This window comes from Falco naumanni, chromosome 14 (genome assembly GCF_017639655.2).
Source record: "Falco naumanni isolate bFalNau1 chromosome 14, bFalNau1.pat, whole genome shotgun sequence".
Classification (NCBI taxonomy): Eukaryota; Metazoa; Chordata; class Aves; order Falconiformes; family Falconidae; genus Falco; species Falco naumanni.
The window spans coordinates 2,659,933-2,676,819 of NC_054067.1; positions in this window are offsets into that span (position 1 = coordinate 2,659,933).

The window sequence follows — 16,887 nt, forward strand, 5'->3', positions numbered from 1 at the left end:
CTATTGAAGTCTTTCAGTGAGGGGCTGTGAGCTATATAAGTGTGTGAGAAGACCTTTGTGTTGTCAAGGTGAGACCATAGGAGATGCATCATGCACAGAAAATGCAACAAGGCCCTTTCTTCCTTTCATTTAGATCATTGTTGGAAATGTAATGGAACCAAGGCACGCCAGCGATGCATCTTTGCTCAACGAGATCCGTGTTACCAGAGGATATGAAGTGTAAGGTATTTTTGTAGGGCTTGGATTTACAAAATTTACAAATTGTAGGGATTGTAGATTTACAAAACCATCTATTTTTGTTAGACTAAATTAACTGTTTCATAGGATTTCCTATGAAGCACCAAGGCTGAGATGGCTGAGAAGGATGGATAGCATCCTCGCATTGTTATGAACAAAAAATATTTTAGCAATAAAGTGGTTGACTGGTCTGAGACTCTGTGCAATTAAGCTCGCATTTAGGGAAGGCACAGCAGTTAGCAGCAGGCCGGAGCTGTGCAATGGCTGGAAGTGCATTGCCAGCTCAGACATGAACGCTAGTGTCTGCACTGTCAGCCAACCTCACAGCAGAGCCTGTACTCATTAAGCCAGAGCTCATTTATATTGAACACTGGTTTATATATAAACAGGCAAAGGCTTAAGCTAAGTGGAGCTGGAGCACTCCTGAGAGGAGAGGTTTACACCTTAGCACAGAAGCAATCTCTCCTTTGCACAGCCTGCAGCTCAGTCGGTGAGGACAGGAAATGTGTGGGTGAACTTGGGGTATTAGGAAGACAACCCCCAGGGAAATTTCAAATGGATGCAAATCTTTAGGAATTCTGTCTAGTTAGCACTCGCTGGAGATTTTTATCATGTACGATGACCTGTTTTTCTGAGTGGACAGTGTGCCCATATATAATTAAGATATGGTGAAAGTTTATTGTATAAGTGTGCTGGAATTTTGGTTTGGCTTTGCAATAAAGGAATCACATTGAGTCATGGTTACTAAATGGACTTAGTGGATATAGGTCTTTTCTGCAGAGCAAACACAAATGTGAGGAATTGAAATTCATTTCTTTCCTAGTCCAGGCAAAAGCAGCCACATCATAAACAAAGCTGTGGCTTGATGACATGAAGCCTTTGCTGTATTACTGGTTCCTACCTGCTCCTTGTTTTTGCCCTTGCAATGCAGTACACCAACCCTTAGCTGTGTCTGCAGCTGTTTGTGTGGCTGACCTGTGAACCAGATCAGGATACTGATCCATCTGGAAAATAAAACAAGTGAAAATCTCTACAAATATATTTTATTTAAAATATATAAACTCATTTAGAATAGATGCATGTATTTTTTAAGTCAGATAGATCAGTTCCCCAATCTAGTTTATACTTCGGATGTTATGGTTGGATTATATTCTTCCTTACTAGTACAGAAGCAAACAGTTAAAAGAGCGAAGTGGCTAAATATGAAACTGATTCTGGTAAAGAAGGATCCCAAACCACAGCTGAATGTTCAGTCTGCAAAGCATAAATGGATTGCTCCACTGGATTGTTGTGCTACCAGTAAATGTGCTGTGTAAATCTGAATAGCAGCTCATGCAGTTTCAGATGTAAACTTTTTGCCTGAAAAACATTGCAACATTTATGAGAGAAACAGTTTCTTGAGTAACACTCAAATTATAACTTCAGTTAACCTTATGTTGATGAGAATCTCAGTCTGCTGTCTCCACTGGCACCTCTTGCAAAGCCCACAATCTGTTGGTCTTCACTATTGATTTTGAAACATACAAGTTCTGCAGAAATCAAGGACTTTTTATTTACTAGCAGTTCTGCTAACTTACTTGTCTAGCTTTTGATAACTGAGAAGACTGACAAAATATGGCAATCTCAGTTCAAGCTTTTATCTGCTCAAACTGCTGATAATTTCCTGCATGTGATGGTGTAATTTATACACTTTGTATAAATTATAATTGTAAATACAGTAACTGCTGTGATGCTATGTGGAGAACCTGTGCAAGGCATGTCAGGATTAAAGTGCCACTTTCTGACAAACAGAATTAGGTATATCAACTAAATATACTTGCATGTTTACAGAATATGAGTATATATTTTTTTCTTTCACATGAATATTTAGAAAGCTTTTTTTATATATAATCTGGAAAAGAAAATAGAAAATTAATAAGCAAATGACAGGGAAAATAACACCAGGAAAATTGAATGGAGAAGCAAAACATCACACAAAGGTTTACAGATTAATTTAACCCCATTAATGTTACATAAAACTTGGTAACTGTGTGTGTTTCTATCATCCTCTTGTGGGAAGGTGCAAAGAATATATGACTGCACAGTATTAATTTGGGACTCAACTTTGATGTTTCATCACAAACAAACCTAAATTCCCAACCCACACACAAGAATGTAAACACAATTAAAAAACAAATCCCACAAACAAGGAGAGAGAGTCATCCCAGGAATTTATGATTAAATGGCCTGGAATCTCCCTTTTGTGGAAAGCAGAGCAATGGAAGTCCGCATGCATGAAGACAGTGGATTCTGGTAAAGCCAAGGCCCTATGCACTTTTTTTGTGTTCATTCTGCCAGATTTTATAGTACTTTTGTTCCTTTAGCAGTATTTTGTTATGTTTGCTGCAAATTATTGCTACATAGGCATTGCATACTGTATATTTATAGGAAGTAGTCAGAGTCCCACTGTTTGAAATTTATAAATGAGAGCAAACATAATATTAAGAAATATAGCATAAGAATCTTGTATGTGTTAGTACAGATTTAAGACTATTTTACATTATCTTTCCTTGTGGTGTTTTGTTAACAATGGTCAGTTATTAACAAAGTTGCAGTACTTTATTTGATGGATCTGTAGAACGTTTTCATTAGAGGTAAACAGATTGATTCTCTGCTTATAGAAAAGTGTGTATTGGCAGATACAAAGAGGGCATCTGGCTTTTCTTAGGAGGGCAATAACCCGTCTGGCTTTTTACAGTGGAACAGATGTGATAATACAAGATAAAAACCCCAAGGTACATGAAACAAATTGCTTTCCTGATTTACTGTTGTGAATAATATTGATGGTTATTTAATAATTTTGAAATTGTACTGTTGAAATGCTGCATTTGCTTTGTAACCAGCACAGATTTCTTTTTATCATAATGATTCTGTTGCAGTATTTTAAATGAGACATCAGAAATATAACACCTATCAAGAAAGATATTGTAGCAATAGATAAAATAACATTTAATCAGGTCAATTTCAGGTCCCAATGAATTTTCCATTATTATTTTACAGGATTGGATTTGATCTTTTGTGATCCTTAGCCCAGATGCCTTGACTCCCTTGTTAACTTCTTGAAGAAAAGAGGTAAGGTACCATCAAGTTTCTAGCGACTATTTTTATAAAGTATGATGGTCAATTTACTTTATAGCCCATAATTGCAACACTGTTCTCTTAGTTAAAACTGATAACAGATACTAAGTAGACTTGATCCAATTCAGGAATATTACCTGTATAATTTTGTGCCTTGGAGGTACTGCTGCTCTCTGATACAGAGTATTAACTAAATAATGTGTTTCTGCAGGGCTTAGAATTTAACCTCTAGCCACTTTTGTTCTGTTGACCGTTGAAAAGCAAATGCTGACTTTCTGCTGTCTCTGTTTATGAACACTGCTTCTTGGACAGTTGGGTCAGAGGAAAAGGCTGCGTATGTCAAGGGGTATTATCCTGTCCCTAACAGGAAACTCTTCCCCTTAAAATCCCAAGTGAGACTGCAGCAGCTTGCCGCAGTCTTCCTGGAGAAGCAGGAGTCACAGGAAGTCTGCAGCACTATTTCTTGTGTACATAAACTCCCTGCCACAAGGGTTTAGTAGCAGCAGCAATGAGTATGTCTGGGTTATGGAATATACAGCACAGTGTGGTATTGCTAGAGTACATTCAGGTCTTGTTCATTATTTCAAGGTAATAGACAGAGCACCTTTATTTCTCCAGCATAAATGTAAAATACTCAGTAGATATGAATTTGGGGATTTTAATCACTTTGCATTTTGAACTGTCTGCTAGAGAGTGCTCTTTGGGTAACTATAAGGCCAGTCCCCTCTCAGCCTTCTAAGGTGTACTGTCTGCTTCAGTAAATTACTTGCAGGACAAAGGCTGTTTGTATTCTGCTTGGCCATACAATGTTCTTTGCTAGGAGACATCTACATTTGGAGAACTATACCAGAGATCCCCTCGGTTCATGACACCACAACATCTTTCAAATACTTCTCAAGAGCACTGTCTTTCAAAGCGTCTATTTTCATTTGTATTTCGTCCAGCCGTACAGGTGCAACCTACACCTGGATTCAAGAAATTACTGCATCAAATCCTATGTGTCAAACTAGCCATCATCAGTGGGACAATATACTTCGATAGCTATGCAAAGAATGTTAAAGAATAAAAATGAAGATCCTAAAGCTCATAGAAACTGGCAGGTTACATTCATTAGTTCTCTACCAAGAGCTTGCTGCAAGCCGTTCAGTACGGCAGGTGCCAAAGCAATTTAAATATGCATGTAGAAAATATCTCCATAGGGATTCCTGTATTGTTGCCTGATTTGCACCCACTTCTGGAATGGAAGACAAGATTCAGTGTCAATTTATTTGATAGCATATAGCACCATCCTACAAGAGAGTGAAGAGGCATCTCAACATCAGAATGTAAAGCGAAGCAAAATGTACTGAGACACCTTGGAATTTCTTTTCTCCCTGGAGCTTTTAGTTACTAAAATTGCCCTAGAATACCTTTGATATTTACAGCAATCAATTTTTAATAACAGCAATATACACCCAAAAAGACTGCAAAGAAGAATGTGGGATGGCTGCAAGTCTCATCAAGATCTAACACAGATCTGGACCCATATAGTTAAACACGCTTGTTCTTCAAAACTCTGTTCAGGCAAAGTGACATATTTCTAGTGAGACTGTTCAGTCTACACCAAGAAAAAGACATGTCCTGAGGAAAAACAAGATCCATCCAAAGTAATTGCTATGTGCTGCAGCTGGAGCTCAGTTTCCAGAAAATAGCTAAATATAAACATTCCTAACTGAATGGGTGGGAAGCCAAGACTGCCTTGCAGCAAAGATACCCACTAAATAGGATTACCTGTTAACAAGCTAATCCACAAGAATTCATTCTGCTACAGCACTGAGAAAGAGATCAGAGAAATAAGCAATATAGCTGCTTAAAGTACAATTATACCATTAATCGGACTTTTCTGAAAATACCATTGTGGCATCTGGTATGAATTATTTCTCACATTCCTAGACCAAGCTACTCTGTACCCAAATCATGAGGTTACATTTTTTTAGCTGACAGTTAGGAACTCTGCAGACCATCCCAGGGGACCTGCAACTCTAGCTGTTTTTTTCTGTTTGTTGCAGTGCCACTGGAGATAACGTGAGAAGGAGAGCTTATGGTCAGCACACAGTTTCAGTGGTTATGTCCCAGATGCTAGCTTGGGAAAGCCACTGCAACCCTGACTGTGGAGCTTTCCATAATCTTTGTACTTTTAGATCACTTCTCCTTTTTAGATGAACTCTAGAATAGAAACCTAAGATGTCACAAAACAATAATACAGCTGTGAAAATAGAATAAACCTTTCCTAGGAATACTTTATTTTTTAAAATAATTCTGCCACAACTTGCAGCTGTTACCAGGCTGGTTTTGGCAGACCTAGTTGTTAAGACCTACATGCTTCTGTAATGTGTACTTTAGGAATTTTTCTGGCAAAATGTAATTCTGCAGACTTGCCACTTGTTTGAAATCTGGAGCCCTGCTCTGAATTCATAAGACATGCGATAGCTACACTGTTGGTTCTCCTCAGAGGTGTATTTAAGAACCATCTGCTCTGAGAATACCATCTAATATATGTTCTAGTGTGTTTTCTGACATATAGGGAATTGATATTAAATCTATTCAACTATCAAGACCAGAAGTCAGTGCTCATTTCTAGTACTATCCTTTTTACATTTTTCAGAAACTCAGTGGTCACAGTAATGATCCTTGTATACCCCCCCCCCCAAAAAGGCCAAACCCATAAGTGCTGCATCCCTGCTTGAGTGAGAAACATCCAAATTATTTATCTGTATACTAGAGTTTAGCTAGTTAAGAAGAATTTCTTCAACTGTAGGCCTGAAATATATCTCAAAAATCAGATTACCAGGAACAATATTTTCAACTGGCTGTTCCACCTCACTGATACAGCAATTCCATCCTGTGGTTGAAGATGCCTTCCTTTCAGTTTTGCAGCTCGCATGACATTTTTTGTTTTCTGGTCTTACTACATTCTTCATCTGCCATGGAAGTTCCCCTCTGCAGATGAGTCCACTAGCAAGTTTGCCTTCTTTACTCATAATACTTGGTCCTTCTTAATTTCTTTCTACCTAATCATCAAAAAGTAGTTTGCAGATATTAATTTGCAGATTTGCCTCCTGACAGTCCCCCAGTTTACAATTCATATTGCCAGTTTAGAAACTGAGGCACTTAGAAGTTTAGTCACTATAGCACTACAAAGGAAGTTTGCGTTCAATAGAACTCATGGTGCTGCCTTTATTCTTACTTACATCAGATTGTATATTTCCTTATTCTTTTGATAATTGTGAAAATTGGTCCAGCAGTTTTCTTGCTTTCTACAAAAAAGGAAGTTTTCTGAATCATTTAATTTGCTGCTGGGGAGAGGAAGGCTTATGTGTGGAATTTTTTAGAGTTTGCCAGATAAGGCCCCAAGTCAAAGGCAGGCATGCTATGTTTATCTCTGATACGATTCTAAGTTGCAGTAGTGATGTTACAGTAGAAGTTAATTTGGTGCTTAGGGTTCAACACTAGGTAAAAGGCAACTTGGTACTCAGTGATTTTGTATTATTAAATATTGATTATGAAATTGCACTTCTTAAAAGGCTATCTTGTGAACACATCTTAAGGAAACTCATTTTTCTGGGGATTTTTGGTGTCAAGATGTTGCTTCTGTGTATCTAAGCACAGAGCAGTGTGCACCTATCATGATTTGCAATCCAAAGGGAAAGCAATGTTGGAGAGGAGGAATCTAAGTAGTATTTTGGTTCAAATAAGATAATAATAAAATAAAAAGAAGGGACAGCTATATTAATTATGCTTAGTTGTCTATACACAATCAAAAATGCTGATACTAATATACTTCCCTGCTCTTCTTTCCAGTACTGGATGTTCAGCAAGGTTCTGCTATTTTTATATTAGAATTTGCTAAACTGTTCAGTACAGCAGTACATCTGCAACTGGTATGTTCTCTGCTTCACTAAAACAACATTGCAAGAAAGTCAGGGTAGTACGTTAAGGAGCAGGTTAGATACCTGTTCTTATATAACAGCAAGCTGAGTTAGAAAGAGTCCTCAAGCTCTTACCATGTATGGTCAGACTACAGAAATTAAGGTGAGATTACTCTAGATGAGATAACTAAAGTCAAATTTGGTCTTAAATGTGTAGATCGTCTGATGGTTGAAGCATGATCTTTTCTTTTTGTTCTCTGCTCTCAAGCTGCCTGTATAATAACGAAGAAAAAAAAATCTCAGTGCTTTATTTCCCTTTTCCCTGCAGAACGGCTGTCTTTTTTGGCTGTCTTTTTGCTGAATATCCTGGCTACTCTTAGCTCAGTGTCTGCCCTTGTAGTGGAAGCTATGGTCTCACGGAGAATGAGCCCTACTCAAACCCCAGGTTTCATAGTGGTGTCACTGCTTCAGCAAAGGGATTTTTTGGGTTTTTCATACCAGTTAATGCATGCAAGCATATGCAGGTAAAGCATGCTTATATTCTGTTATTTATTTTCCAAGCCTGTATTGGTATGAGCACATATACTGATATTAGTTATTCTTGGACTTGTACTCCCTTAGCGGTAACATTTTAACTACAGAAGCCTAACAAATACTTTTATGATAGTTTCTTCAGTCTAGCTGTTTTGTAATAGTTATGACCTTCTGCTTGTCCTAGAAGACCAAGGGTTAAAGAGCAGCTTTTTGGACACAACCTATAAATCACTGTCTGTGGCAACTTTTTCAAAGTTTGATTTATGTTCTTTTTCTTGGTGCATTACTCACAGCTGCTCCTAATGAAGCAACAAGAGAGTGGTAAGCAGCTATGGGCATTTTTTTCATTCATTTCAGTACTTCGCTTATTCTTGAAGGTCCCCTGCAGTCCAGTGCTATCTAACCAGCCCGCAGGAGCATTACAGTGCACACCGGCGCTGGGATGTTCGAAGTGTGAGTTCCCTCTGCTGGCATGTTTTTGTACTGGGCTCTGTCCCGTAGCTCTTCAGTCTGGTTCTATCAATGCACAGTACATTACCCAGTTACCCTTATCTCCATATATTACTTTTGGAAATGTATTTCAGTAACAAAGTTTTGTCTTTACTTAAGAGTATACATGAGGAAAATCTACTTACTTTCTTCATTTCTCCTCATTATTTTAAAAAAAGTGGTTTTTTGCATTAGTTCCAAAGTTTGGTGACGTTATGAAAGATGCCGTTCAAAGTAACACCAGTGTTCAGACAAAGAACACTGTTAGGGATAGATGTCCCTTCAGAGGCATTTATGTTCTTAAAGGTTTACTATTCTACCTAATTATATATTTTTTTCATCATAGTGTGATGCATATAGGCCATTGCAAATAATTTCTTTTCTTGCTTGGTGTTTAGATCCTTGACATAAATATTTTCCCCAGCAACCAGCACTTGAGAAAAACATATTAACATTTGTTTTTAAGTACTGACACACTTGATACCATGCAGGTTACATGCAATGCTGATAATCTGCAGGGATCATAGATCAACAATGTGAGTCTTTAGGAAGACTCTGGCAACAGAAATATTAGCAGGGGGGATAAGCACTGTCATACTTTCTATCAAGAATGTAAATAGTGAAGAAGAATTGCTGTACTGGAGAAAAGACTGAGAAGAAAAAAAAATCATGGGCTAGAGGTAATATTTGTCTGGTGGATACAGGCCCTATTTAGTCACTCTAAGCTGGAATTCAGAGGAAAGACACCCTGGGCTCTGAGCCCTTTGGTGAGTCTTGGATACAGGGGAAAGCTAGCATAGCTGGAAGAAAGGAGTAGCTGCAAGTGACAAGTGGAAATCTCCTGCAGAGCAAATGAGAAAGAGACATTGTGCTGACTGTAGTTTGCCTCATATCTGGTTCTGACCGTTCCATCTCAGAAACGGTTCACTACATCTTTAGGAAAGAAAAGCCCCTGTTCCCTTGGACCCCTAATTGTCCTGCTGTGTTTAACTTGGCTGCTGTGTACGCACCTCTGGCATATAGGAACCAAACTGCCTTCTCTGGGGCCTCTCACAGATGTTTTGTAGGCTGGTTTATAACTGGACAACTGCTGTACGTTCATGGAAACGCACATAAAACCATGACAGTTGCTTTGAAAGCTACTTTAGTGACAATTGTCTAAAGCAAAACCTGGTACATCTGGTTTCTGTAAGACATCAGACCCATCTAGAACAATGAAGCTATCACTGAGCAAGCAACACAGAAGAAATTCTGAAATAACAATTTTGGCTGGACACATAATAGTAAATTAATGTATTTATTTTCTGTGTTTATCTCGAATAGTCCTTTGGAGGGCTGAAAAAAAAGTAAAGCGGTGCTTGATAGGTGCCAGTCCTCTGGGACTCATTCCATAGCTTCACCACTGCACCCATCAATTAGGTAACAACTGAAGTGAGGAAAAAAACAACACAATTGATTTCCTTTCCTGTCCTTGCCACCCGGGGGATCTCTAATGACTAGCATGGCCCTGCTTGGATGTGTCACCTTATGAGACAGCAGTTCTTAACTACAGCACCCTCCAGAGGGGCTTGCATCAAAGAGGAATGCAGTTCTGAATGTCTGTATTTCTGCTGGCTACTGTTGGCTACGAACACTAAGCCATAGCTTTGCAACTTACACTGCAGCTCAAAATTCCATTGTATTCCCAATTCTGAGAATAATAGCCATTTCGAAATGCTTTGACAACCACTTTTCTGGAGAAATGAGTTCTGCTTTCTTTTCTTGATAGGTTTTTCAAAGCGTGAAATGTAGCTGTGAAACACCTGGTGGTTTACAAATCTGACACAGTAGTAAGAGTTTGCAAGTCTGCAGCTGTGTGATTATTGCAGATAAAGAAGTCTGTTAACCTAATATATTTGTATTTTCATTTCTCTTTCTTGGATGGAAGTTGTACTGTTTGCTTTGCTTTGCCTTGCTGCTCTGATTCATATTTAGGGCTAGACATCAAGTATAGCTTGCCTCAATCCCTTTCTTCTTTCTGGGGTGATCTTGGATTCAAAATCCTAGTCATTAAAGTTGCAGGCTTTTGACTTAAGATCATTGGGCTTCTTTTCTAGGGTCTTCTGATTTGAGTGATTTGTTTTCAAGAGGCTTTATCTGTCTTTAATTGTACTTTGTAAACTGAGTGGTCAGAGCCAGCTGAGATCAAAAGGTTCCCATCAGATTAAGGGAGGTAGGTAAATAGCTATTCTGAAACCCCTTTCAGAATTCAGAGACACAGACAAAGCTGTGTCATTAGCAAAGCAGACAGTTGGTAGGATTTCTCTTCTCCAGCCCTATTGCCCCTTTCACACTTGCTTGTGGTTATCAAACAGGGGCCTTGTACCATATTATGATGCTAATATCTGATCCAGTATCCTGCTGTCATTTATGTTGGACAATTGCAGACTACATGGAGTATGTTCATCTGAAATACAGAAAATAGAAATGGGAAACATCTGTTAAGGTATCGGTCCAATAATGCATTTGTTAGTGGTTTGTCAGAAGAGGGTAGAAAAAAAAATTGGTGCATCTTGGTTTGATGCTTTCTAAAGCCTTCTTTCATCTCTCTCTTTGTTCTCAGCCTCCCAAAGATAACCCTCACATCGAAGTGCTTTGACTGCAAAAATTTGCAGACTTGAAATACAGTTCCATGTTTTTCACATCTCCATCTCCAAAAGTCTCACCCAGATCACTTAGCTGTTTCCTAAGCATATGCAGCCCCTCTTAAAGTAAACGAACACTGCAGATCTTCAGCAAATTTAGAGATAAGGGTCGACCTGCACTTTCCTGTTCTTGTTCACAATGTAGTGTCAGCACTACATTCAATACTCATAATTAATTTTCAGCTATCAAAAGGCAGTCACAATATTTGCCCAACTTTTAAAAGTGACTGGAAATCTTTCAATGCTATGTATTAAACAGCTTATTTTGCTGGGTATGTGATCACTGAAATATATATAACTGTGCTGCATATTGTCCAAGATATTCGCGTGATCACCCTTACATTAAACAAGTGTTCAACTTGTTCAAGTGTTCAAGCTTCAGCCAGGAGACAGAAAGCGTGTGTGTGTCTGGAAAAGGGTGGGGTGGAATATTCATGCCATTGAAAAGACTCATGTTGTTACTTAACAACTACGTTAACCTCATGTCACAAGTCATGACCTTGTGCTGACCCTGGCTAGCAAAGCAGCACAGCTCTGAAGTACAAAACATGAAAGTGGGAGAAGTAAGTAGCAGAGGAGGAGAAAAGATCAGCTCTTCATGGAAGTGGCTTCCCAACCTATTCAGACAAAATGCCAAACAATAGCTGCAGCGGGGCTGTGCATAGGCCATCTCCACCCAGTCACTCACTCACTGCTGAAGTATTTTCATGGTGAGCCTTTCGTAGCCAGCTGCAGACTGACACGACCTTTAAATTGCAAGATTCCTTTTAATGTAAGGCGCCCTGGTCAAGCAAAGGGAAGAAGACTGAGAGCATACAGACAGGAGCCTTTAGATCTCTTGCTTCTGTCCTTTGCTTTCGCAGTAGAGCCCTGTTTGCACAAGAGCTGCATTCAGAGATGAGCCTGGAAACTCATCCTGCCTGAATTTCAAAGATTTGTGGAGAAACTTTACTAACCAAAGATGCTTTTTCCTTAGCTTTTTGGTCCCTGGAGTCTTTCTAGTAGCAGTGATGGGTTTTACAAACTCTGCCCTGCTCTGCAATGTCAGTATCAGGAAATGGGCAAAGCGACCTCAATTTTAAGTAAGAAGGAAGGAGGTGGGATCTGATTGGAGAGCAGAGCAAGGGCGGGAGGGCAACAGGAATGGTTTTTGCGGAGCAAGAATTGTTGCAGAAGTTCTGTGGGACCTGTAAAAAGGTACTTTAAAGGCAGGTTGGCAGGCTGAGTGAGGGCTGCAGAGAGAGTCGGTGGCATGATAAGACATTTCTCTTGGTGAAGGGCTCCAGGGAGAAATATCAACTCACAGAAGCTCAGGAAAAGTGGTTTCCCCACCCCACCCCCCTTATTTTCTAACAGAGTAACAACAAAAGTGGTGACACCACAGGATTGACAGGGGTGGCTTCAGTGAGCCTCTTGAGGAATTATTCACATGTTTTTCTGACCACGTGTTTTGTTCAGCAGGCACCTTACTGCTCGAGGAACTGCTAACCCATCTGACCGGTGGCTCATCTATTCCTGTTTGCCATGTCCAGCAGACTTCAGGATAGGGTGTTTCAGAGGAATTTCCATAAAGAGCCTTTCTAAAATAACCTACTTCAAAAAGAGGCTCTTGGTGCAAGCAGAGATTGGCTTTTGTTCTGAAGCTTGAGGTTTATGGAAATTGGTGTTTCTCTTTGATTTTCCAGTAGTAAATAATTATGCGTTTGACATCCTCAGGCTTTTAAGTATCGTGAGTCAGGCACCCAACTATGAGATGGTTCATAAAATTCTTGCTAATATAAAAATAATAAACACCAGGTTATTTTTTCTTTCTTCCTGGATTTGCATCCTTTAGGGTTACAGGTTTTGGTTTTCCTTCGCTGTTTAAAGCATACTCCGTATTATGAAGGCTGAGGACTGTATACAAGCACAGCAGATTCCAGGAGTGGGGTCATTCAGAGAAGCTGGGTGACTCTCAAGAATTGCAACAAAATCCTGACAGCTAGCAGAGGAGGTCTGGCATGAAATCCTATACAGTAACCTTGTGCGAGGCCAGGAAGTTCCCCAATGTATATAGTCATATATTCTCAAAGGACCTGTATCTTTTGTTTGATCTACAGGGGCCAGCACCAGACAGGCCTTCCCGTTTGACAGCAGCCAGGTCGGGCCAGCTGTGCCCCGGACCCCTCCCACTTCCCTCTGCAGATCCTGCATTCAGCTCAAGGCTGCTGGCCCAGCTCTCTGTTTACATGTTTCCAAATTCAAGGAGGAAAAGTGAATATCAAACAGACCTGCAGTCTTTTGAAGTGGCTGAAGGATGCTATCGGGTCTGGGGGTGTGTGTTGTGCCTTTGAGGCTTGTTTGTCTTTCCCTGGTCCTTCTGTGAGGGCCTTTAACCAGCCATTCGAATCTTCAAAGCCACCCTAACCCCAACGGTGCAGCTTCTTTGGAGCTGGCACCATTACCAGGGCGTTTTGTGTTGAGCCACTTTTCTATGTGGTTTTTGGACATGGAAGTTTCTTTATTCTTTTTAAATAAATCATTGGACTGAAATTAGTTACCGTCTGACAGGAAGAAAATAAGGGATTTGTTTACTTTTTCAAGTAGGAAGTTTTGTCCCTCAGCGGTGAGCTTCCTTCTTTTATGTCAGCTGCAACGACTGCCGTTTGGAGAGCTTTTATCATACCCACACATGAGTGAGTGATGGTCTTAGAACGCACCCTACTCCTTTTCTCAGCTTTAGCACTTTAATTAGCCAAAAGCTCTCTGTGCCTCCAGGGCTGTGTCCTCAAATTATTGTCAGCGTCTGCCCTCTACTGGTAACAGATCGGAATTGCCACTTGAACACATTGAATCGTGTTGAAAGGAGAAACTCCAAACACCTGGGATTTTTTGTGTTTTATTTTAGGACCATCTCACTTTGCCAAATCTCTTTTAAGGTGAAAAATCTTTCCTTTTATAAACTAAGGACGTGTTTTTTTCTAATTAGAAAGTAGCAAGGAAAATCAAATTTTGAAAGTCCAAATTCTTGAAGTAGTTATAGTTGCGAGTATCAATATTAGAAAAAAAAATGGTAAAAATATCTTCAACTCATTACTAAGAGCTTTTTTTAAAAAAAATCCAGCATTTCATTCATCTAGTCTGTTTATAGGTTTTCCAAGAACTGGGCTAAAAGCAGCTCAGACATAGAGTCATGGAATCTTTTAGGTTGGAAAAGACTCTTAAGATCATCAAGTCCAACTGTTAAGTCAGCACTGCCAAGCCCACCACTAAACTGTGCCCCTAAGTGCCAAATTACACATCTTTTAAATATCTTCAGGAATGGTGATTCTACCACTTCCCTGGGTGGCCTGTGCCAGTGCATGTATCACAAAGCTGAAGTTATGCTCTGGCTATATGGAACCAGCAAAAGCTGGAAATACCTTTACTTTGATTCCATGTACTGCTGTGTTGTGCTATCTGCGAAACAGGAAAAAAAAAGGTTAAAGGAATTTTTAAAAATAGTCTGAAAGCCAAAATAATCAACATTTTTCTAAGTTTTATTTTCCTCCATTTGTTTTTCACTTTAAAAATATCACAAATATAAATTCAGTATATAGGAATCATCTTAGGTATGTTTGTTTTCTAGACAGCTGCAGAACTTCTATTTTTGTTTGTAGGTCAATTAGTTATGCCCTAAATGGAAAGCAGCAGAAATTTTGCATTCTTTAGTACTAGTCAGTGCGTCCAGGTAACCATGAAAGGCAGCTAGGTTGAAGTCTTAGGAAGAGATAGACTTTTTAGCATCTGTGCTTTAATCGTACTGTGATCAGCCTTTTGATTCTTATATCTGATAGGCCTGTGAAGGCAAAGCTGGTTTCAGCTCTCTTTGTCCTCTGACTTCTGGAGCTTGCCTGATTTGTGGAGTAGCAGAAATTTGCTTTAGATCTGGCAACTCAAAATGACCCCCTGAAAGCTATTCTCAGCCCAAACGATGTATTGATCTAAGTTACTGCGGCAAGACAAAAATTTTCATGCCTGGCAAAATTCCTCTGCTTTGGAAGTTGCATGTGAACACAGTTCCTTCACAGAAGTGGAATCACTCTCTTTGAGAAAATGCCCCTTTAATGAATCCTCCTGCATTTGGCTCTTTAGAGCTAGCAGGGCAGCATATACAGCCTAGAATATAGCATGGAACAACAGGTCTCTGCCTTCTAGAAGACCTTTCTTCTTGTTTACCAAATGCCTTGGACACCCCTGAAAAGTTTATGTTACAGCAACAGGGGGGAAAGCATTTTTCTCTCCTCTGCTAAAATCAGTTTCTACATCCCTTCCCTTAGGTAGCAAGGGTTTCCCCCGTTGTTAAAAATCTGTGTTGGGTACCATTCAGATGATTTTCATGTAGGAACAATTTTATAAAGGTTTAGAGACCTGGTGAATGCACAGGGTATCTATTGCAGACATAGTCTGCAAGATTCAGACATTAAAATGTCACAAACCATTAATGAGATTTTTATGTTCTGATCTGCTTTGTTCTTAGATTTTGGTGTGATGCTTAGGATGAATGGTTGGAAGCAGTCTCAGATGGCGTGGCCAGTCTTCCCTGGACTGCATGGGCTGCTCTGTATTGAACACAAAAAAATATCTTCTGGAGATTGCTAGATTTTGTACTTGCCTAGTTTTAAAGAATGGGCAGGGATTAGAGAGTAATCTTTAATTGGATGCCTTTTAAGGGTGCAAAAATGTTGTGTGAATTTTTTTTCCTTGTAAGTATTGTCTTATGCCAAAATATTCTCCTTCCCTATCTCCTGTAATTTGTCATAAAATTGTTATCCTAGTCTTAGGGACATGGTGATAATTTCCATGACAACCCATAAAGATTCCAGAAACAAAGATTTCTGACTAAATATATGAAGGCTGTCAAAAAGCACAACTGCAAGAATTCTGCCTACCCACTGTAAATAACAGACAGAAAAGTTAAGGTTACATGATCTTATCCTTTGGAATTAACATTTTCTTAACACTATGTTGATTTACTTCATGTTGGATTTGTTTTAAATTGGGTGAACAAGGAATTCTCCAAGCAATAGCAATATGTCCTTAATATGCAGATCCACAAAGCTAGCTATGTGTCATAATCTTAAATTGGTCCTGATTCCACATAAAAATACACAGCAAAAATACCCACAGAAAAGATGACTAGAAATAATTGAAACACTTCTAATCCAACAGTTTGTTCCAAACGTAAAACTGTGCTTCAGTCTTAGCCTGCAGTTTAAATCTGTCCATAATAAGCTAAGTCCTAATGCATCACGTTTGGAAATGTTCAAAAGTAAAGAGATTTTGACCCTGAGCTGTCATTTCCTGTATTGGCTGACCTACCTTTGACAGAGTAGCCAGTTGTGACGATATCAGATGGGTTTTCCTCCATATTTATAGTTGTTTTCTGGGATTTTAACCATCATTTTCTATTATATGAACACCAACACTGTTTGATGTGTCCTGAGACAGGGATCAAGACAAATCCTGGCTTCAGCAGGTAGCAGCTTAAAAGGAGAATAAATCACCGTGTCTTGCCCAGGGGTGGTATCAGTCAATTACATGCAAAGCAGTTATTCTTTGCACTGTAGTTCCAGTGTTGGGTAAGGAGCAAACTTCTTAATAAATTTGTTTATGGATTTAGAAAAGCTCTCACTGACAGTGATCTTGATTATTCGCTGTGTCCTGTACCCACACATTGCGGTGACTAACAATTTCTAATTCATACTAATAGCTTCTCAGAGTAAAATGGAAATGGTTAGCCCTTCGGACTGCATTGCTCTTTTATTGTGGTTCTTCTTTATATATCAACAAGCAATGCAATTCAACCTGCCATGCATTGTTCCTTGGAGAGAATTCACTGTTCCTACCTTTCTGCTGGCTCGATAAACACTCCATGTGCATGGAACATAATGCAAATT